The following is a 22,922-nucleotide window of genomic DNA, read 5'->3' on the forward strand; positions in this document are numbered from 1 at the left end:
TTAGTTTGGACAAAGGTATCACGATTAGGTAACTTGCGACACTGGGAGGATGGAGTCAAGCGTGCATAGGAATGCTCTCCAAGCTTTACAATTCTTTAGAAATCGGAAACTACTTCACAATCCAAAGATTTAAAAGCTAAATGCCATGTTACTGTACTTCTAGTCATCAGGTTTTTTAGTAATGAAAGATTTTACAAGATTATAGTAATAATAACCAACATGTATTGACTGTTTTTTGTGCCAGGCTGTGTGCTAAACAAGTCCTTGTGTGATTGAGTTTCCTGCTTTCAATGTGTCCATGAGGTGAGTATAGACATTACACCCATTTTGCATGTAAATCAACACCTCCAATGGGTTGTGTAACTTACTTAGTGTCTTACAGCTAGCAAATTCTATAAAGCTTTCATAGGCCTTTGAATCATCAGAAACCAAATTATTTTTCAGTAGAACCATTGCATTGGAGATTGGGGCTCTGTAGTCTTTAATTGGCTGAGAATTTGTAAGTTTTTCCCCAGGTGTGATATTTAGGAAGAAATATACATTTTCAAAATTATTGTGTGCAAGCATATGTATTATAAATATAAAGAGGCATTGTACCAGTGCTTTGCCTCAGCTCTCCACCTTCAAACACTGGCTTTCTAACAGCAGGAGCACTGGCTACTGTGTTTCATCTCCAGTGAGTAATTCACTCCTGCTGCCCAGTCCTGCAGCCCTGTCTCTGCTCTCTGCACAGAGGGGAGCCCATTGTGTCCTGCAGCCTGACTGTAGGAACATGTGGCTGCAGGAAGGCTGATCCAAATCAATCATTCTGGATGTTGAATATTTACATTTGAAAAAAGGCCGCTCCCAAGGACCAGGCACACAGCTCTCCAAAGAGGGTAACCCAGTGAAATACCTTGTGGAGTTGCTGTTGTTGGGATGTGGGTGGCTTAGCTTTCTGATTCTTTTTTCAGTGACTAAACAGAGTAAATGGTTTCGCCCTGGACTGAGCCAGTTAATTACATGCTTTGTATACAGATCTGGAAAAGAAGGGAAATAAAATCGGGGGGGGGGGGGGAGAGAAATAATAAGAATGTAAAACAGGTAAATCAATGTTCACACCTAATATGTTCTGATCCAAGATTCCCTCCTACTCATATTTTGTGTGAGCTTCTGAATATGGCTAATGAGTGCTTTTTCAGATTTGATATAAATATAACAAGACTCTTCAAATGTAACCCTGCTGTTTGTCTCACTAGCCTACAGTGGTTGTTTACATAGCACGCAGATAAGTGGAAAACTCGATCTATTTCCAGCAACCGTGTTAGTGAAAGAAAGTTAACGAAGAACACTGCCCCAGAGTGTGGTGTGTTTAATAAAATACTTTACACAGGAATTGAAAGAGGCCTCTGCATGGGGGATGCAGCAGCTTATCACTAATTCAGACTCTCCCTTCAGCCTGGGACTTTTGTCTTTCTTCTTCCTACTCGCTGCACTTTCAAGCCTGCTGGCTGGCTTTGTAGTCTTTCCTGCTCTGGAAGGGAGCTCAGAGGAGATGGAGCGAGAGAGTTCATTAGGGGTATTTCCCAGTTGCTGCGATCCCAGGGTCTCTGTCTCATCTTCACAGATCACACTGCTCATGGAGAGCTTTTCTTTATTTTCTCACTTCTCCTTGTACTGCCAGAAGTCTACAAAGACCGGCGCTCCTGCAAGCTTCCATTCACATCAGCGCGATGTGAGTGCCATTCAGAACCTGTCCTGTGCCACTGGTGTGCATTCACTGATTGCAAATCAGCTTATTGTATTTTAAAAATTCAACATTTTCTTCCAAATGCAGCGTTTGAAGATGAAAATCTAATTCCAAGAGAGGCATATCATAAAACGGAAGGATAAAATGAAGAGATGAAAGAGAAAGCAGGAAGGGCGAAAGGAACAACAAAAAAAAACCAGACAAATGGACAAAGATGGAACAGGTAGGCTTCTGTTTCCCAAGCCACAAAGCTCTGACCTATAGAAACTAAGTTTTGTTGAAGATTTTAATTGACTTTTATGTATGGATTTCTTTTCAGAAACCTTCCTCAAAGCCAATCAGCATTGCAAATGCACTGGTCACATTCCAGCCTTGAGAAGTCAAACTGCGCCAACATTATTAGTGCTGCACACAATCAAAGGAGTCAAAGACCCTTCTCCACCAAACGGTCCTCTTTCTGTCTGAGCTGTCTGCATGTGGATTCTTGATTACAGCCCCTTCTCCTAATTATCAAGTCTACTTTGAACACAGGGCTTTTTTCCCCCTAGAAAGCCGATAGTCACAAATGATTTCATCACTGTGGTTTGCAGGTTTAACATGAACTGTTTGTTCAAAGGGAGCATAGCATAGTTAATACTGCTTATCAAGAGCTACACATTTCTGTGCATCTATAGAGGAATTTGTCTGATTTCCCACTGATGACATAGAACTTCTAAGGCTCTCAAGAAGGTTTGGATGAAAAATGAGCTGTATTCTTTTGCTTGGAAACTTGTAGGTCCATGCCCAGATGGAGGATTTGGGCTTTTGAATTTATACTTGCATTAATTCATTCTGGCTGGGCCCAAGCTGATCATTACAGCACCAACACTATCCTGACAGTGAAGCTGGGTACACATGCTTTGTTCCACGAAAGAAAATCAAAATCACAGACAACCTTTTCAAACTTGGAGTGACCTTCTTTGGCTGTTGTTTCCCTTTTTGAGTGGTCAGAAAATGTCCACTCAAGTGTTTTGCCAGCATAAGAATGCTTATATGGACACTTTTTGTTCTAGAAGTACATACATTCATGGCTTTTCCCCAGAGTGTTTATTCAAAGACAGTGGCACTGTGTTTCAAAAAGTTTTAGGTGCTTTGATTAATTTTTCTCCTACCACTGAAGCAATGAGAAAATTTTACATTTTACAACCCATTTCTTGGGTGGCAATTTATCAGTGAGCATCTATTTTGTGCCTACCAGTTCCATTATTGCTCAACTCCATGATGTTACATGATGGGAGAGCCGTTAACAAGATTGATACATACTATGTGCAAGCAATTGGGTTAGTACAATTAGGATGCCGTTGTCCTTTGTAAATGGAACTGAGCCCCTAAGCAATGCCGTGAATACAGATGATCCATACTAGTAGGTCCTTGTCTCCCATAGTTGCCTAGCCTCCCTCCTTCAGTTTAATCTTCTTACCCACTTTTATGTTTGAAAATTCATCTCTACTAAGATTAATATTGTGAAATAAGCAGGTGGTGTATCTGTCCCTGAAAGGTGCCCAATCACTATTCCCACGTGGTTCTGATCATCAGACTCATGCGGTCTTTATTTCTCCAGTAGATAACACCTTAATATGCAGTCTTGTATGTAAAGGTTTCTTTGCCAAGAACTCCAGACCTGAAACAAGAAGTAACTACCATGTGCATGTAGACAGACTGAAAGCCAGTTTGCCATTATCAAAATTCTTTGAAGAACTTAATATTGCTAATTAAAGAAAGGTCACAGTTACCACCCACTAGTTGGAGACCTCAGCCTAGATGTTCCCTTTCAAGCCAAATTCAATCCAGTCTTCCAGAGTTTTCACCCATAATTCCCCAAGAAGCACAGAAATTAAGTAATAGCTTCCTGATTCCTGGTTTTGTACTTTATAACAAATACCTCCTGTCTTTCACCATCATGACATAGCTTACTAACTGTTGTTAAGTAAGTTGACCCAGTTTTGGAGGTTTTCTATCCACTTCTCCAACCAGGTTTGGGATTATCTTATATATTAAGTATAACAACATGATATAAACAAGGATAAAAATACAAACATACAGTATAAGAGCTATGTTGCAAAATATAATAATATAAAATGTGTCACAAGATGTGGAGTTCACTGCCAAGTGTTTGCATATGCATTGATTGTTAGGAATTTAGATGAACAGTGTGAGCTCAGATTGTCTTGGGACAGTCTGAGTGAGCAGTCCTCTTTTCTGGAGCAATCTAATTATGTTCTACGTGGCAAAACAAGCACTGGTCACTTGAGCATACCCTTGGAATAAATTAGTATCACACTACAGTTTTAGTATACGGATTGGCTTTCACCTCAACTTTGTTTTTTCTTTTATAATATTTTCTTTCTTTTTACTCACTTGTTCTTTGAAAGCCTGATCTTAGTCTCAGAGCTTTAATATTCTACATTTCCAATTCTGTTAGTTTTCTCGACAGCCAAATGTGCTTACATTCCTGCTCACCCAGTATTAATAAAAAAGGATGTTTTCACAGCAGGGAAGCCTTTTCTCATTTATCTTTGACCAGAAATGTGAAGAATGGAATGACCTGATGGTCATTATCTTAACCTTATGTGACTGCAAACATTGTGAAGTTGGAGAAGAGACAATTGAACCAGGAAACCCTCATTAAAATTTCCCTTTTTTTTGGCATTAGACTACAGATTAAGTCCCCAGTAACATCTCTTATAAAGCATGTGTCTTTTTGCACTAGAAAACACAGTATTATTTTGCAGTCAACAAAATACTGCCCCCTGAATTGACAAACTGCAAAACTTGAAAGTTCAAAGCTCTCAGTGGGAGCTATTTGGCATATCACTCTCTGTAATTCCTCCCATTCTACATCACATTAAAGAGAAGCATTAAAGGTCATGATAGGGTTCCTCTATTGTCTTGTCCCAGCCATCTGGTGGAAGGAAGTCCTGGAAAACTGTTTCAATCATTTCTTCCATGAGAGGATTATTATATTCAGCTTGTTGCAAATACAATATAAGCATGAATGGGAGAAACAGATAGATGTGTTGGTATGCTCCTCATACAGAACAGAAATGCCAGGACTTTTGTAAGAATGTCTTCCAGAGTAAAGGAAGAATCAATGACTATGCTTCTGAAACAGAAGAAAAAAGTGCAACAAAGGTTGCAACTGTGCACTGTCTGTAACTTCTGAGAAGAAAAAATTCTAAAGTCTTGAACCGAACAGTGGTAAGAAAGTCTCCAGGAAAGGAAGGGTCCAAGCAGTGTGAGTGGAGAAACTCCTGGGCACAGCCAACAGGCTGTGGGAAGAAGCCAGCAGGTGACCACATCTGTGGGCATGCTTATATTTTTGGCAAGGAGACAACGCTTGACTAGGGACTTTAGATGGCACTAGAGAGGTACAATGGAGGACAGGACGACCGGGCCAGTACAGTTATTTTCTAGGTCACTTTCTACTGGGAGCATTGCAACATCACCAAATTCTCATCAAATTCCTTCTGGCTGTTGATGGGGTTACCATGGCACAGCAGGGAAAGTGCAAGGTCCTGTCACACGCAAGCCACAGGCTTCGTGACTCTCTTTGTCATGATGCAGGAAGAATGGGTCCCTTAAGTGTGGATTTCCAACTGTTGGTCCTTCAAGAGGGATGCATTCCCTTCTTCTCCTCAGGTTGCCTCAATTTCAAGGCCATCACTATGCTTCAAAATCCTCTGCTGGGAAAAAAAAATCTAGGCAGTGCTGTTGTAATCTGAGGGTTTTGCCCAGGTGGTTTCGATAGCTCTGAAATGTTGTCGATCTCACTCATCCAAAGATGCGTGAGCACTTTCAATGTCCATTGGCTGACATAATCCACCTTAGAGTCTCCATTCCCTATTCAACTCTGTAAGCATCACCTAAAAACAAAGAAACAAACAAATTAAAAAAAAACCCTGATGATGAAATACAGGACTTGAAAAATGTTCAGGAGAATTAAGGAAATTATTTTTGTATATGCAGTGAATGTAGTTGGGTGGTAAAAACTTAGGAATGTAAAAAAGATGGTAACTTTGGTTTATGTCAAAGCAATAGAACTCAAGAAACCTTGTGGGCAGCTATAATTCCACATGGATATTTCCATCTGCTTCCAGTGCCTACAACAAGTCCTATTGCATAGGAAGTGCTCAACTGTATTGATAGAATTGTGTTGGGACAGGCAACAGAGTTTTGCAATAGTCAACACAAAAGTGGTGGTTCAAAATATCGAAATAACCATAAATAATTCTAAGAATTTGCTACATGTATACTGCAGTATATAGTTTGCACATCTGATTTTTTTCTTGTAAAATCAGATGTTGTTTTGGCTTTTTCATCAAAAGAATCTTGCAGCTAAGTTCAATACATTTTAAAACAATAGTAACAAGTGTTGAACAGGGCTGTTTTGGTGATGGTGGATGAAGAGAGCTCCAGCATTCTGCCTCCTTACCTGGTCTCCAGGAAGGTCCCAGTCACACTTTGTGGAAACCCACTAACCCAAACTCCATGTCTACTTCATTAAGTGGATCTGATTACTCTGAATAGCCACAGCTTGTGGTGGGGACAGAAAGAATTTGTTGGTTAACTGTTACAAATATGCAGTAGCCACCACAGTAGCCGCATGCCACATTCCTAGGACATGAGGAGTCTAAACTATTCTATGAAAGAATGAGGAAAGGCTTGTAAGAGTGGAGTTCTTTATATACACACAGATATCAGGGCAGAAACAAAAACATATGAGACTCAAATGGTTACTGCAATTCAGGATCAACACCTCCCTTCAGTGGTTCCAAGGTTGTGTTTTTACGCCCGTTTTAGGCAGCAGGGTTTGAATGAGCCCTCCAGAAAAGCAGCACCAACATCAGATGTTGTTTCTGTGAGACTGTTAGAATCCTTTTGGCCACAGCTCACATCTGTAGCCAGGAATTTGGACATCAACTCAGAACAGCAAGCTTGGCATTGCCTTTGTGTTCCTTTGGATGCACACCCAGGCAAAGCTCCTTAGGCCAGCCAGAGCCATTTCTCACACTCGCTGGGTGTTTCTCACTCATCCTTTTGGGAGGAAGGCCATTTGTTAACCCTTAGGCAGACAGAGGGTTTGAACCGGGACTCCCACTCACTGCTACATGTGAGCTTGGAGCCCTGGCACCAGAAGTGGGCAGGGCAGCAGCAGCAGCAGCTTCCTCTTTTCTGCCCTCTGTGAAAATGTGTCAGGTTCACGGAAGAGACAAAGGAAACAAACCAAGCTGCCCAGTCCACTGCTAGGTGCTGAAATGTGAGCAAATGAACCCCAGACTTCCTTTCAAAGGGGAGAGGAGCAGACGGGGGTCACTGCAGCCACACCAAAGTTCTGGGTTTTATGCTGTCTCTTCATGACACTGCTCAAGTAGATGCTCTGCAGACACAAAGGAGACAGGGAAACAGTTTCTGCAAAAATGGTGGCTTGAATTAAAAATAATATCCCAATAGGTTATACTTAAATAATATTATGCTTTATTTTCATATTATTTTGTCATTTTATTAAAACACTTAATGAAAATGGATCTATGCTTATTTATAATCATCTAGACCATGAGTGAAGTAGACAGGGTTACCTCTGTCCTTTCTAATATTAGAATAACTTAAGAGCTCAAAACACAAGTCAGGTCACAGTTAGTATTAGACCTTAATAAGTCTATCCCTCACCTGCCTCTTGGCTCGAGCAGCTGCTGCCTGCTTTGATGAGGGAAACCAATAAAGTGCTTTTGTATTCACTGTAGGAAAGCATGCGGCATTTGGTTGGCAGCTCAATTTAATCCAGCTAAGTGCCATGTTTCCCTGGCATGCTGTGTATGCACGCAGTTTAGACATACAGTGAAGAAGCCAAGATGTGCTTAGGTCAGGCACCCGATTGCAGCCCTGGGTCTTGTGCTGGCCCCAGCTTGACAGAACTGCTTGCTCTGTGGTGCCCTGGACTCCTAATTTGATAAACGAGGTGTGGGGCTGCACCTGATGACTTCAAAGGGAACTCGGATCATAGGTGAACTGTGTCTGGAGGAGGTCAGATGTTGCAGGGGAATGGGCTCCCCCAGGAAGGCATGTTAATGACACTTACCCCACACATCGCTCATCACTGCTGTCACTCAGAGGCTGGGTCTGATTGCTCTTGTGCAAATGAGAGCCGCCTCCATAGGTGGTCACAGAAACACAGAGGTGGCAACCCTTACAACAGGAACTTCTCCAATGACCTCTAATTATAGACACAAATGACCTGAAATCAATTCCTTCCCTCTCATTTCTTGAGATTCCTAGGGTTTAAAAAAGCCACAAAAACACTTCCTTTCACAAATGTTACCAATGCATTAGCAAATGGAGGTCACTTGCCCTGATAAAGTGTTTGCAAGTGCATCAGTCCAAATATAAAATAAAATACTAACTGCTTTAATGCTTCATAGTAATTTTATCATCAAAGCTGCAGCATACAGGCCACAGCTGGAAGCCAGAAGGTGCCACGGTCACCTTAGTTCCCTCCTGCCCCAATGTAAACTGGCTCCCATGGGTCTTTGCTGTGGGTTTAAGCAGCAGTGTGCAGTCCCTCAATTACGTACACCCGCTGAGAGATGAGACATGACAAACTCTCATGCTTACCCCGCTAGACTGAGACAAACCCCTGGTCCCACACGATAGCCCATCTGTTCTTCTCGGGGACCCTGAGTGAGGAGTGAGATCCCATTTACAGCAGCTGTGATTGGCTTTAGCTAACCTTCTGCAGAATTTCTGGAATACACAACTCCAAAGCTTCCAAACTTCTTCTATTCTTCTCTAAGAGTAATGAAAAAAGGTGTTGAAATCATTTCCACCTTTCTCTCAGGCTTTCTAGATATGTGGTGCTTTCAGTGAATTGTATTTCTCAGGAAGAGCTAGGGCATCCTGGTTAATGCCTTTGTGCGGCATGAAATTGAATTCCTACAAATGTGCTTGGCCAGCGCTGCCGACTCTGTGTTTTAAGCTTGAGTTGGTGAAGATCTATGATTTTCTTTTTCATTTCTTCAGTGACACATTGGTTATTCAGCAGCATGTTATTTATTTTCATGTTTAAATTCTCCATTTTTCTTCCTGTTGTTGATTTTGTGTTACGACTTTTCATTTAAGGAGATGTATAGTAACTGTGTATTAGACTATTATATACAGATGTGAAGATACAATGGCATATTCATCTCTACCTTCAAATCAAGGGTGAACTCTCAGTGAAACTGTTGAATGTGTCTTGACAATAGCATGCTGGACTCTTTGCCACTGTGCATGCCTACAATGTCAGGATGCACTTCAATAGCAGAATAATGGACTTATGACTGATTGTGAAAGACTATACTATTGTAATGATATGGGGTAAATTAATGGGGTGGGGGAATGGGCATCTGGCAAGAGGGGAAGGAAAATCCCAAAGCCTATAAACCACATCATGGAATAATAAAATAAGTAAGTAATTAAAAAATCAGAATATATCTTATACCAATAATGACTTTTTGGAAATGTAAAATCTATGGCACACTGAATTTCACTTTTATAAAAATGGTAATTGGTTGAAATTAATGGACTCTGCACAGTGTATGAATTATCTGGTCAACTTGGGTTCCCTCTGTGTCCAGTATAAAGTTTGATGCTAAATGTAGAATAGATGTCTGAAACTAGTTAGTACCCTAAGCTAACTAAACAGACTTCATTCATTTCCAAAGTTCCTGGACTCTCCCTAAATTTTAACTTTTGATCTTTGCTCCCAATCGTGGTTTCTTTTTATTTAACACTTCTCCTATGCCCATGACGGCAGCACACACATTTACTGCAACATAGGTCTCACGAGAGGCATTAAGTATATCTTCATTTGGATGCCAGAGGAGGGACACAATCTAGAGTTTATGTTCATTCTGTGTATCCTATGGTGTTTAATAACCCAGGAGAAACTTTAGAGAGGAAATGAAAAACATCCCTTCTTCATGAAGAATCCTGAATCAGGTATCTAGCAGACTACCTATAGCTTTACATTTATATATATTTATACACCCAGTTTGTGTGTGTGTAAGTTAAGGGTCTGGAAACACAAAAGTCTCCATACTTCCTCCAGTTAAAAGGAGTTGCTCGAAGACTCATAGCTAAAGTATACATGACATAGTGAGTGAACACATATGGTTTCTGAACTACAAAGCAGGGTGAGCAATGCTGAGTCTCTTGCTAGATGGCAAGCACTTAAGAACCAGAGAGAGAAAAGGCTAGGGTAAGGTTATTGCAGGAGGCGGGCTTTCAGTGGGGCCCTGAAGAGGAAGTTGGATTTGGACATGTAGGAGCAGTAGAGCAGTCATTCGAGGATAGCCCAGGAAGTGGAACAAAGTGGTTACAGAGAAAGTGGACAGGGCAGTTTTCCTGGAGTCTCGTTTGATCTAAGCTCAAAAAGCAGACATTACTTCAAGTGTTTCCCTGACCACTACCAGAAAGCACATTTCCATGTCTCTGAATGAGGCGCAAGAATCTCATATAGCCATCATTACCAGAGATTCTGGTGTGAAGAAATCACAACAGTTCCCACTGTGAGAAAAACCTGCTAGTGTGAAAGTGATGGCAGGGTCTGGATCACAGCCTTGACATTCACAGAGTTCAAAATTTTTCTGTATGAGAAAGCTCTGCTTTCACTGGCAAATTAACATTATATACTGAGTTACAGGAGGGAGATGGCTTAAAGATGGCACCCAGGAGGGGTGATGGAGGTACCAGGCACAAATGTGGTGAACATGAGAAAGAGAGAGAACGAGCATGGCCAGTGTTCAGCTTGTCACAATCAGGCTTGGCGCTCATCAGCTGCTCTTTGGTTTTCTGAGACGTTGTGAGCAATAGGAAGGCAGATGTTCATGGACTCTCTCCCAGCGCCTTCTCTGCTTTGGCTGGGTGCAAACTCTGCCGGAACTCGGTTCCTCATCTGTGAACTCAAGATGATGCAAACATCTATTCTGGCTTATTGAGAATCTGAAGTTGCTAAAATATTTGAAAGGATTTTAAAGAATTCTGGGTACAGGGAAAATGATTTTCCTTAGGAAGAATGATTCCTACCATGTCTTAAATGGTTTGCAGAGTGAAGAGAATGCTCAAACAAAACACCAAGAGCAAAATCAACTGATTACAAAATGGTATGCTTAGAGTGGTGGCACTTCTAAAATTACTGTATTGTACAAGAGAAAAACAACAATATTTCAGCAATCTTTTTTCTCTGTATCATTCCAGTTTTGGTATATTTGCAGCTAAAGTGAGAAATTACCAGTTTTTCTTGTGATTAGATAATGCATAGCTTTTCTTTGATTCTTCTGTATTTTCAAAATTGACTTCATAGAGAACTACCAAAGGGAAGCAGTTTAAAGCTAAAGGAATCTTTAAAATATTGCTTATTTATTTATTTACTATTGAGTTTAGTTGGAGACAGGCAGAGCTCCTATACCCTGGAACCATCCTCAGATGTTCCCAACATCCAGAGCTCAGCTGAGACCAGAGCTAGTAGCTAGAGACACAATTCAGGGTTCCCTCACAGGCATCGGGAAACCGTTGGCTTGAGCCAATTCCTCTGCTTCCCACCATCTGCATTGACAGGACCTAAAGCATGGACACAGATCAGAAAACTGAACCTAGGGACTCCAGTGTGGGACATGGGCATATTAACTACTGGGTTACAGGTATTTTTTTTCTCAGAGTGCTGATTCTGTTCTGAAACAGGGAAGTCAAGAAATAAAATGATCTTAAGGTTTTCCCTAGAGCACCTCATACTACTTTTATTTGGCATATTCTTGCTTTAAACACAGACTTGCTTTAAAAGAAAAGTAAAAGGATGGACTGTGCACACCAGCCAGGATTGGGTCAGGTCAAAGCTAGAAGCCTAGAATTGCACTGAGTCTCCCACATGGGCAGCAGAGATTCAAGAACTTAGGCTATTTTCAGCTGTCTACCCAGGCACATTATCAAGGAGATAGGGTTTTGGCATAGCAGGGTTTTCCACTGCTATGGGCCTTTTGTTTTGTTTTGCTCTGCTTTGCTTTTCCATTAGATGCATTTTTTAAAAGCTTTATTTTTATTGAAAAGGCAAATCAGATTTACAGAGAGAAGAAGATACAGAGAGAAAGATCTTCTGTCTGCCAATTCACTCCCCTAGTGACTGCAAAGTTTGGAGATGGGTTCATTCAAAGCCAGGAGCCAGGAGCCTCTTCCAAGTCTCCCATGCAGGTGCAGGGTCCTCTACTGCTTAACCAGGCCACAAGCAGGGAGCTGCATGAGACGTGTAACATCCAGGACACAAACTGGAACCCATATCAATCCTGGCACTTGTAAGGCAAGAATTTGAGCACTGAACCATTGCACCAACCCCTAGATGTATATTCTAAGTCCTGGGGAGGGGTGTGAGAAAAATGCCAAAATGCATGTGGTAAATTCATGGAAACTAAGTCAATATATCTCAATTGTTCCAATATTTGTGTCAGATTTGCTTTCAATGTGTGGCTTTTTAATGAATTGTAGTTATATTGTGAGAGGACATAGCACTGAGACTTTTTGGACACAAGAGATGTTAATTATGGAGAAAGAGAAAATGAGAATTTTTGAGAATGGCCAATTTTCATTCAAACAACATGTCTAATCTTGTTTAGAATTTGTCTGAACTTTAAGGTGGAATAGAAAGTCAGGGATGTTCAAAAAGGGAGTTGGTCATTGGGGTGTTCTTGGAAAATGAGACAAGAGCAAGGTGCCTCCAGGACGCTATGCATGCTGATTATAGCTTGACGATAGAAGAAGACCAAACTGCATCTGAAAATCAGGCTTCCTAATGTCAACACAGCTGGCTTCTAGGGCCTGGAAATCAACAAGGTGAGAAAAGGAAGAGGTTGTGCCCTCATTATATACATTACTGCAATGGTTAGAAGGGCAGAGACACACTGTGGTACAAATACAGGGGTGGGTTTCGAAGTTGTTGCAAGGGTGGGAGACATGACCATTTCAATTGGCTTTTTAATTTGTTAATTTTCAGGAGAAACAATCGTTTAAAAGATGAAGGTGACAACTTCCCTTAATATGTAGTTATGTTTGCTGATATTGAAAAGATTGGGAGAAAGTTATAGAAATGCCAGTGGCGGTTGGTGGCAAAGACAAAATATAGCAGCACAGGAGGGTAATAGCTGTCCACACTCCCTTAATAGATCTGCCATGTACAATGCAGAAGAGAATTTTCAAACAATTACAAAGAGGAAAATTGTGAATAAAATGAAGTCAGAAGACTGGTTTCCCATCAGGCTTCCATGTTGATGTCATATTTATTCACCTGGACTTATTTTAGGAAAGCAATTGAAAATACACATGAATGTCATCTAGAAATCACAAGAAATGTTTGTCAAACTCTCCCATGGCCTTTATTTTGGTTTTTGTAAAAATGCTTTTATAAGAAATACAGTATTTGATTTGTATTTCAAAGGTGACTTATTTTTCTATTAAAGCGCCAAGCCCTTTAAAATGTCTGTCATCTGGAATGCTTGATGGTTGAGGCCTAAATCTTGGTATTATGGTTGTGTCATTTCATTTTTCTTATGTTTATTTGTAGAGTTGGAAGATGGGATGAATTGGTTCAAATCAGTAATTATTTTAGTTTTCTACTTCACCTTCCTGGCATGTGACTAACACAATTATTTCCTTAAAAGCCTTTTTAAGCATGTGAATTAAATAGACATGTATCTACATTCACGAATCTCTTGGCTTGCTTTCTTTTAATTTTGAGATATTTTACTGCCACTTAAAATACTGCCTTTCAACTTGTTTCATTCCAATGGGCACTTGCTGATCAAAGCATAACATTGTCTTCTTCAGACCCGGCCTTAACACTAAATCATTGAATATTAGTACTCAAAAACACAGCAAAGACTAAGTGTTCATGCTGTTGCTTTTCCTCAGGTAGACTCACACTGAGTGATTCAGTTCTTACAAGTGAGTAGTCATGGTTGGTTTAGCTGGTTAGTTATGCAGGCTTGTACTTTTAAAGTTCAGTATTATGCCAACTTAGACCACTCAAGTAAAAACCCTTGGGCTGGGTCACTGTTCCCCTAAGAATTTCTGTACCACTGTAACCTCAGCAGAATTACGTAAATACCGAGTATGTCTAATTCCAACCATTAAGCAAAGCTAATTGGTAACAGGAATAAGGAAACTTTGTTCCTGCATGAAGTACTGAACCATACAATAAATGCCCAGAAAGATTCAGATAGCAAACGGCAATGATTTGCTTAGTTTAAACAAGTGGAGGACGTAAAATGGAAGTAGCTTCAAAAGAAAAGCAAAAACTCAACATGAACTGGAAATTAGAATGTAGTTTTTTACTGAATTATTTTCTTATTTCATTGTCTTTTCTTTGAAAAAGTGAGAGCGTGTGTGTGTGTGTGTGTGTGTGAGAGAGAGAGAGAGAGAGAGAGAGAGAGAGAGAGAAAGAGAGAGAGAGAGAGAGAGACTCGTCCTTTGATTCATTTCCTAAATGCTCACAATGGTTAGGACAGGGCCAAGCCGAAACCAGGAGCCAGGAACTCCCTCCATTTCTCCAATGCAGGTTGCTGAACCCCAGTCACTTGCACCATTACCTCTGGCTTCTCAGTGTGCACATAGCTGATGATTGGACTGTGCCAGATTTTGCTTTGTGATGTGGCCAGTTGCACAGCTTTTAAACCATGTGTTTATTATTTTCAATGAAGGAAGAGGATGAGAAGAGAGAAATTGTGAGAAATTAGGCAGTCTCAATAAGAAGGAACTGTAAAGATCCAGAACTGACCAAGAAGGATGGCTTCTGAGATTGTCAGAGCTGCTCCTCCTCCCAGCAACAACCCTGTGCACCACGCAGCCACCTCATCTCTTCTTGGCCTCCTTGGATAGCGCAATTCTCCTTTCTTCCTCAGGCAGGGTCTCAGCCAACTAAATGCCATACACCTAAAAAAAAAAGAAAAGAGTATCTGAGACTTCACTGGATGGAAGAACAGCTATTATGCTAAAGGTTTGCATTGCAAGTATATGCTGTTTTTTTCAAAAAAGCAAAATATCCAGTAGCACATCTTAGAACATAAATAAGAAATAGCAGCTCTAATTATAAGGAAAAGAAGAGCTACAAGTCATTGCTGTGCATGTAGCAGTGTGTCATCTTCCTTTCTAGAAGGCATCACTTTTTCTTTAACAAATGCTTTGCAATGACATCAAGCATGAGGTTGTAGGTCAAAAATACAAGTACTCTTGTCAAGGCGTATCTATGGAAAATACAATGAAGTAACATGGCTTTTATACCTTCTCTTTTCTTCAAGGTTAAGTGGAGGAAGGACATCAATGCCTATTTGCACCTGTTTTCTGTCACATCCTGCTGATGACTTCAGTGACCCATTCTTGGAATTAAGGGTAATGAAAGTTGCAGTGTGGGAGTGAGCGCAGTCCTAGAACAGATCCCACATCTTGCCGCACGCATTGTGTTTGCAATGTCCTGAACGTATGAATCAGTGTGACTCATTTGACTTCTTGACCTGACCCATTGTCAGGCTCTCTGTATTTAACAGGGAACCTGGACAGGCTGTGTGACTTCCTGGATTTTATCTTTCCTCTCAGCATCCTGAACCTTTTACTCAAAATTAAGTGGCCTTCAAACTCCATTTGGAAATAATTTGGTGAGATATTTTTTTGAGACTCTAGTGTTACACTTGAATTTTATGTTTTATAGACAAATGTTAAATTCTTTGGAGTCTTGAGGCTGTTTTCCACCGAATGAAGACACACATGTACATATTCTTCTTTTTTTTTTTAAAGATTTATTTTTATTACAGCCAGATATACAGAGAGGAGGAGAGACAGAGAGGAAGATCTTCCATCCAATGATTCACTCCCCAAGTGAAGGGCAAAGGGCCGATGCGCGCCAATCCGATGCCGGGAACCAGGAACCTCTTCCAGTCTCCCACACGGGTGCAGGGTCCCAAGGCTTTGGGCCATCCTCAACTGCTTTCCCAGGCCACAAGCAGGGAGCTGGATAGGAAGTGGAGCTGCCGGGATTAGAACCAGCACCCATATGGGATCCCGGGCGCGTCCAAGGCGAGGACTTTAGCTGCTAGGCCACACCGCCGGGCCCACATGTACATATTCTTAAAACAAATCTTTTTCACCATGACCAACAGACTTGCCATGGGGAGAACCTTGAAACCGTTATAGAACCCTATTTTAGACTTTCCTGTGCTAGCCTTTTTGCCCCTCCCAGATATGTCCCTGCTGTGAATCAATGATATCAACCTGCAGAGTTTCAGGGAGCAGAAAATCGTAGCCTGGAAAGGTGAGGTGAATCTCTGCTGGCCACCTTGTCCAGTTTATCGGCAGGATCGGTGCACTCAGTACTGCGCCAGCCTTGGGAGGCTCGGGAGAGGGCAGGGCGGCTAAGTTGTACTGTTAGCAAATGGGAAAAAGCTTTCTAAAGCAAAGAAAACGCATTTATACAGCCAATTAGACAAATCGCCCTTAAGGGGAAACATATTTCTTGATTAAAGCCTGCCAGCATGCAGTATTTCCCAATTAGTTCAAAGAACAGCCACAGATGTGGGCCAGAATATTCCATACCCTTTAAAAGTCCTTATATCATGATTAGGATCTCTGATTTTATGAATGAGTTTCATGGTGTGTATACCTGTGTGTGTGCATGTGCATGTGTGTATGCGTTTATGTTCCAAACATAACTATGCCCACTGAACATATACTGATAGCATGTGCGATGTTTAACACTAGACCATTAAAATGAGCAAAGCCTTCAAAGTAAGCCCACATTGTAAGTGTTCCAATGTATGACATCTTTGACCTAAATTCTACTCCAAAATTTAAAGAACAAATTCTTCCTTCTATGAGTAGCCATATTAACAAATAAAAATACAGGACCTAGTTAAATATGAATTTTTGATAAACAAGGAATAAATTCTTAGTATAACTATGCCCCATGCAAGTTGGGAGGCATTCAGTTTGTTTGAAATTAAAATTGACTTCCACATTCCTCATTTTACCTATTAATCCAATCTATGAGGGAAATAGACCCCTAATGCCATAATTTATTGATGAATTTATAAAAAAATCAATGTACAAACATGCAAATCACTATGTGCTTCGTGTCAGATTATCCTACACAGAGGAATTGCTGACCTTCAGACAGGACGTGGAAAGAACCGGAATCAAAGTGCAGCGTCCGTTGAGAGACCTGCAGACTTGTGTCTTGCGACTAGCAATGTGAGAAAAGATGTCAGAGAGAAACATGATGAAGAAATGGTAGGAAAGTGTCCTTTGCTCATGTGTTTGTCACTTCTTCTCTTCTTCTATGAAGTTAGCTTGTACATTTTTCTTTCTTTGGCCCACATCCATTTGCAAGTTCTTCAGCTTGCAGGCAACTGGGCAGGCAACTTCAGAGTGTGCCTCAAAAGATATTGCAGATTAACACCATGAGCTACGAGTGTGGGGAAGACACTTTTTATTTATTCATTCATTCATTCTTTTTTTAAAAAAAAAATCTTTTTTTTAAGGCGGAGATACAAAGAGAAAGAGGCAGAGAGAGAATGACAAATCCCATTTGGGCTCAGTTCCCAAATGGCCACAACCGCCAGAGATGGGTATTCTACATGAGTACAGGAGCCCAAGCACCTAAGCCATCTTTTCTGCTTTCCAAGGGCATCAGCAGGCACCTGGATCAAAAGCGCAACAGCTGGGACTCAAATCAGCACCAACATATGGGATGCAGGTGCTTCAGGCAGTGGCTTTATCCACTGTGCCACACCACTGACCTCACTACCTTTACACGAATTTTAGAATCTTGAAATGTTACAGTTAAAAAGTCCTCGTATTTACGTAGTCATACAACTCCTTTATGTCACGGATGAGGAGGCAACATGGGTCAAAGAAAGCTAAACAATTTGTTCCAAGTCTCATGGCAGGTTCTGGAGGTAGTACTGAGGGGTACTGACTTTAGGTTTATGCTAGGTGTCCATACTCCTAATCAGAGGTCAAAGTGAGGGTTGACCAGGCATGACTACAAAAGAACCAATTTGCATAATATTTCCAACACTAAAACCCTTCTTGCTCCTCCATTTCTTTTACTAGACACCAAAGTAAGTTTGACAGTGATGACGGCTGCTACTGATTTTCAGTGGCAGTAAAGCACAGTGGGTAGATCATGGGCTCTGCACACAAAAGCAGGTGCCCAGTCTGGTTTGATCCGCACAGGTGGTCAGGCATTCCATGAGTTAGGAGCAATATCAACCCTTTGTTCACCTGTGGGATGAGGGGGTGATGCACACCGCCCTCACAGATGACTGTGAAGATAAAATGAAGCACACAAGTAGAGTTGGCCATGTAGGACCTCGCTCAACGTGAGGCCCAGAAGAAACCCTGCTCTTGTTTAAAACACGAATACAACTGACTCTTGTTTTTGCTGCACTCATGTTGCAAGCAGGAATAATAAACATAGTGACCTCTGCTTTAACTGAAATGTTTTCAGGATTTTCCTTGGTTGAGATGTAATTTTCTATGAAATAAACAGATGGTTTGAGGCAATTAGCCAAAGAACCCAGTAAAATAAATGCATCTTTGTTATTTAGAACTCAAGTTTATTGAGCTATCTTTACTAGGCTGAAAACACAAAGGTCAGGTATTACAAACTTTTTTCTTGCTCCTCTAGAATATTCAAAAGTGGCAAGGATGGTCACTTTATTTGGGCTATTTGAACAACTGCATTCAATTAATTTACTGACTCACGGAAAGATGATTGAATAGAGCAGAAACAAATCCACAAAGTCAGCAGACTTTCTCTTGGCAGGACCTCTCCAGTCGTCCTTCCATCTTCTTTCACTGTTTTACACCCACTTAGTGGAGCTCTCACTCCCAAAAGCCTAACCTTGTAACGTCCATACACTCCGAAGGGCCCTAGAGACCCAAATGCCTTTTCCCAACATTATCTCCCTACAAATCCATTAAATTTTCCATTTACCAAGTTAACTAATCATTTAGGCCCTTTGAGGCAAGAAGATGGAACTAATTCAACCCACAGTGTACCAAGTTGATGGCCTAATGAATTCAGTCAAGGATTTACCCAAAGACACAGTGGATGCTTCTAAGTGATAGTGTACTTTGCAGGAGAAATGTCTTAAATGAGAGGGTTTTAAAGCCGTGTGACCTAGGAAGGGTTACCTAAATGCTCCCAAATTCAGGCTTCAGGGATCACTCAGCTCAATACCGACTGCACGGAAGGCACTCTGGCTCGAACAGCCACAGGAAGCAGCTTCCTCCCTCTTGGATGCCCACACGCCCCACGGGATGCTGACACATTGGACATGCTGGCTCATGCTCTAATCTCCTGCTCTGTCTTCTTCCCATACCCCACTCTGCTGCTGTCATTCAGTTTTGTACGCTCAGACCAAACATTGAACCAACAAGCTCCCTGCAACTCTCAAAGTGTGACACATGTGAGATTGTATTTAATACATTTTTATAAGGATAGGGATAATCCAATTTGAATTGCAATGCAAAAAAGAAAAACAAAATTCAAAATGTACTCAAATAAAATTCAAGTAAACATAGTGTTTTTAGTCTGCCTTTCCCACTCTGACTTGGCCTGTCCTGTGTTCCAGGATTTATATTATCTGCTAGTTCTATAAGAATTCTGGAAATAAATCAGTGATACATGTTTACAAAGCCTTCTGCAGGTGGTGCCCAGGCCCAGTGGGTTCAAATGGACTGTGGGTAAAATCACACATGAGTTAATCAGTAGAGACTGACTTGTGCCAGCTAAATTCTTCTCCAGGGCTATCACAGGAAAACATGCTTGGCTCAGAAGTAAGCATGGCTCAGAAAAAATGGGCCTTTCTAGGATCCAATGCTAAAATGCACTTGGTTGAGAAAATCCTCAGGTTGAACCTCTCCTTAAAATAACTGGCCAAGGGTCTGGTGTGGTAGCCTAGTGGCTTAATTCCTTGCCTTGCACACACCGGAATCCCATATGGGCACTGGCTCTAACCATGGTAGCCCTGTTTCCCATCCAGATCGCTGCTTTTAGCATGGGAAAGCAATCGAGGATGGTCCAATGCCTTGGGACCCCATACTCGTGTGGGAGACCCAGAAGACGCTTCTGGCTCTTGGCTTTGGATTGACTTAGCTCTGGCTGTTGTAGCCACTTGGGGAGTGAATAAATGGACAGAAGATCTTCCTCTCTGTCTCTCCTTCTCTCTGTATATCTGACTTTCCAGTGAAAAGAAAAACGAATTAAAAAAAAAAAAAGAACGACTGTTCAAGCCACTTTCTATTTCCTCCAGACTTCATGCTTTGCACTCATCTCCTAGACAAGGACATATTCATTGAGTTATTTACTGTGTAGTTGTGGCGTGCAAGGTACGGGGCCGGCTGCCAGGTGCCGGTGGTTCTTCTCTAAGCGCTGCAGTTGACAGTTCTTTGGCAACATGCATCTAGAATCAACTGTGAACCACAAATATTGCAAAGCATTCAATGCTGTGAAAGGAACGGCCGTGCTTGAAGGGGATCATTGAAAACTGTCTTTGGGCTGGGGGCAGGAAAACACTTCACAGCATGGTGATTAAGCTGAGGAAGGCTAGGAACGAACCAGAGGTGTGAGAAGAATATGTAGGCCCAGATATGAGTGTGGAGTGGGAGTGGGGAGAAAGAAGAGACAAAATATTTATAACAAAGGAATAACATTTGCAAAAGGCTCCAAGGGCGTTTTCCAGGAACTACACAAATAAAGACCAGAGAAATAAAACCGACTACATCAGCAAGAAACAAACAAAATAAGGTACCTGAAATACAGTGAGATAGTGAGCAGAAGGAAGTGAGATCAGAGGCCATCAAGGACCGTGTTTTTTTCTTTAAATGTGTATCTATTTATTTGAAAGGCAGAGTTATACAGAGAAGCATCTGTACACTGGTCCGCTCCCGAAATAACCACAACAGCTATGGCTGGGCCAGGTCCAAGTCAGGAGCCAGGAGCTTTGTTCGAATGGGTTCAGAGGCCATTGTCCATTGCTTTACCAGGAAGCTGTATAGGAAGGGGAATAACTGGAACATGGACCAGCACCAATATGGGATTCCGATGTTAAAGGCTGTGGATTAACACCACAACCCTCAACCCTTGCTGCAGGGATCCCAGTTTAAAGGACATTCACTTGAGTTTCTAGTTTCCATCTCATTCTAACTGGAAAGGAATATTCGTAATAAAAAGGAATGCAATGCCAGGAACGCTGCTTCTAAAAGAAATCCTTCTGAGGCGATCGGGAAAGTGGAGGGGCAGTTATTGGGTCATCCAGGTGAAAGGTCAGATTGAAAATAGACAAGATGGAACACAGTAGGAAGGCTCAGGATGCATTTCTCAACACCAGTTCAGTGCGAGTAGAAATCAGTGAATTCCGGAGGGTCATCATGGCTCCTTCCTGCGTTTTGGCAATTACTCAGGTAGAGGTCGGAAGACAGTCCTGAAGAAGCTGGTTGAAATTCAAGCCTCACTTGCCAAGTGTTTTAGGCTCCTTCTGCCCTTCAGGCTATGGCTCAGTAAAGAATGTTCCAAGTGTCTGGCTTCGCAGCTGTGTGCATATCAGTGCCCCCTTTCTGTGGTGGGCAAGCTGGGAAGTGAGGGGAAGGTGAAGAATCAAGAGGCTTGTTTTGGTGTGTGAGTGTTGGGGTCCCTGAGAGCCACTCGAGGGGATCTGTCGCATGAGCAGCTGTGTTTGCGCATCTGGCCCTTAGAGGAAAGACTGGGAATAAATCTTAAGGAACCTTCTTATATTTGGAATTTGCTCAGTTCTGAGGGAAATCAGACAGGAAATAATAAACATACCTTCTGAAAAAAACAAATAGTGCCAAGCCAAACAGGTTCTCACAGTCTTAACAAGTTTTTACACAATCCTCAGTTTCTACTGAAATTCCACAGGGTTATAGGTAACCAGAAGCCCTCTGGGGCTTTCACTGCACGTCAGATGTCTGATGTTCTGGCAGGAGAAAAAGGACCTGTGAGGATCATTTTTAAAAAGCATGATTTTCCTAGATTTTAATACTTTTCAAAGCCTCTCATGCAACTGCTTGCACTGGTAATTTTGAGGGCAGCAAATGAAACACAGACCAAGCAACTCGACATTTATGATTGTCAAATTTCTCAGGAAAAAATTTGGGAAAAAAAAAGAAATTAGCCCAAGAATTTTAAAAATCAAAGGATTTTGTAAGTTACAATGTGAATTTGGTATTTTAAGATAAATTAGCTATCAGTGCTGTACATTTTCACCTGTATCTCTCAAATTCACACATACTTTTCTGCATTTGGGATTGTACCTGGGAGCATTGCAATTATTGAGGCAATCAGAATAAGAACTTCCTGTATTCTTATTAATCATATGAATAAGCCACAATCATCCTTCTCTAAAGTAACTATATCATTTTTTACTATGTCTTATGTGTTATTCACAAATGCTTCAAGGATGATACAATAAAAATGAAACTAAAGGAAGATACATTGTTTTATTTTCTACCCTCTCACACACAACTCTTACCACTAACATGTGGATGCAAATGTTATAAGATGAAGTTTATTATACACAGCAGTTCAGAAATATGAGCCATGCTAGGAATCTGGCCCATGAAGAAACATGTTTAGAAACAGAACTACCATCTGCTGACCAGAGTGTGTGTCCAGTTTGCAGATCATTATAGTTATTTCAGAATGGGTTGACAGACAATCACATGGAGAGTCAAGCACAACATTTAAGCTGCCTCTGAGATCATCATGGCATGAGCCACACTGATTTCCATGGGCCTGGGAGAATAATTTTCTGGATCATCACCAACCAGTTTACGTCAAGTCGCTTGAGACACAAAAATATTTTTGAGACTTCTAAATCCCAATAAATTATACAAAGGGTCTGTCTAAAGAAAGTTTGATTTAATAGGCACCAGTGCTAGGCAAGACACCCGAGGGAACCAACCAAAACCAATGATAGAAAATACAGAAAAGACCGGAGGGCAAACATTCAACAAGGAAAGGTACAAGAGCCATATGGCATCATGTAACCAGCAGGCCCTTGTTTCTCTAGGCACTTTCACATTGTGTGTACATTTCAAAACATCGTCCAGACTGCTTGAA

At 41.3% G+C, this 22,922-nt stretch overlaps 1 long non-coding RNA gene across 1 annotated transcript in view; it reads left to right on the forward strand.

The window, feature by feature from the left end:
- The window catches only part of LOC131480303 (uncharacterized), a 53,256-nt gene extending 51,320 nt beyond the window's left edge, over nucleotides 1-1,936 (forward strand). The window contains exons 2-3 of the long non-coding RNA XR_009245401.1: nucleotides 245-303; nucleotides 1,817-1,936. This is a non-coding gene — a long non-coding RNA (uncharacterized LOC131480303). The remainder of the gene's footprint in view (nucleotides 1-244; nucleotides 304-1,816) is intronic.
- The last annotated feature ends 20,986 nt before the right edge of the window (nucleotides 1,937-22,922 follow it).

The sequence above is a fragment of the Ochotona princeps genome, chromosome 5 (assembly GCF_030435755.1).
Source record: "Ochotona princeps isolate mOchPri1 chromosome 5, mOchPri1.hap1, whole genome shotgun sequence".
NCBI lineage: Eukaryota > Metazoa > Chordata > Mammalia > Lagomorpha > Ochotonidae > Ochotona > Ochotona princeps.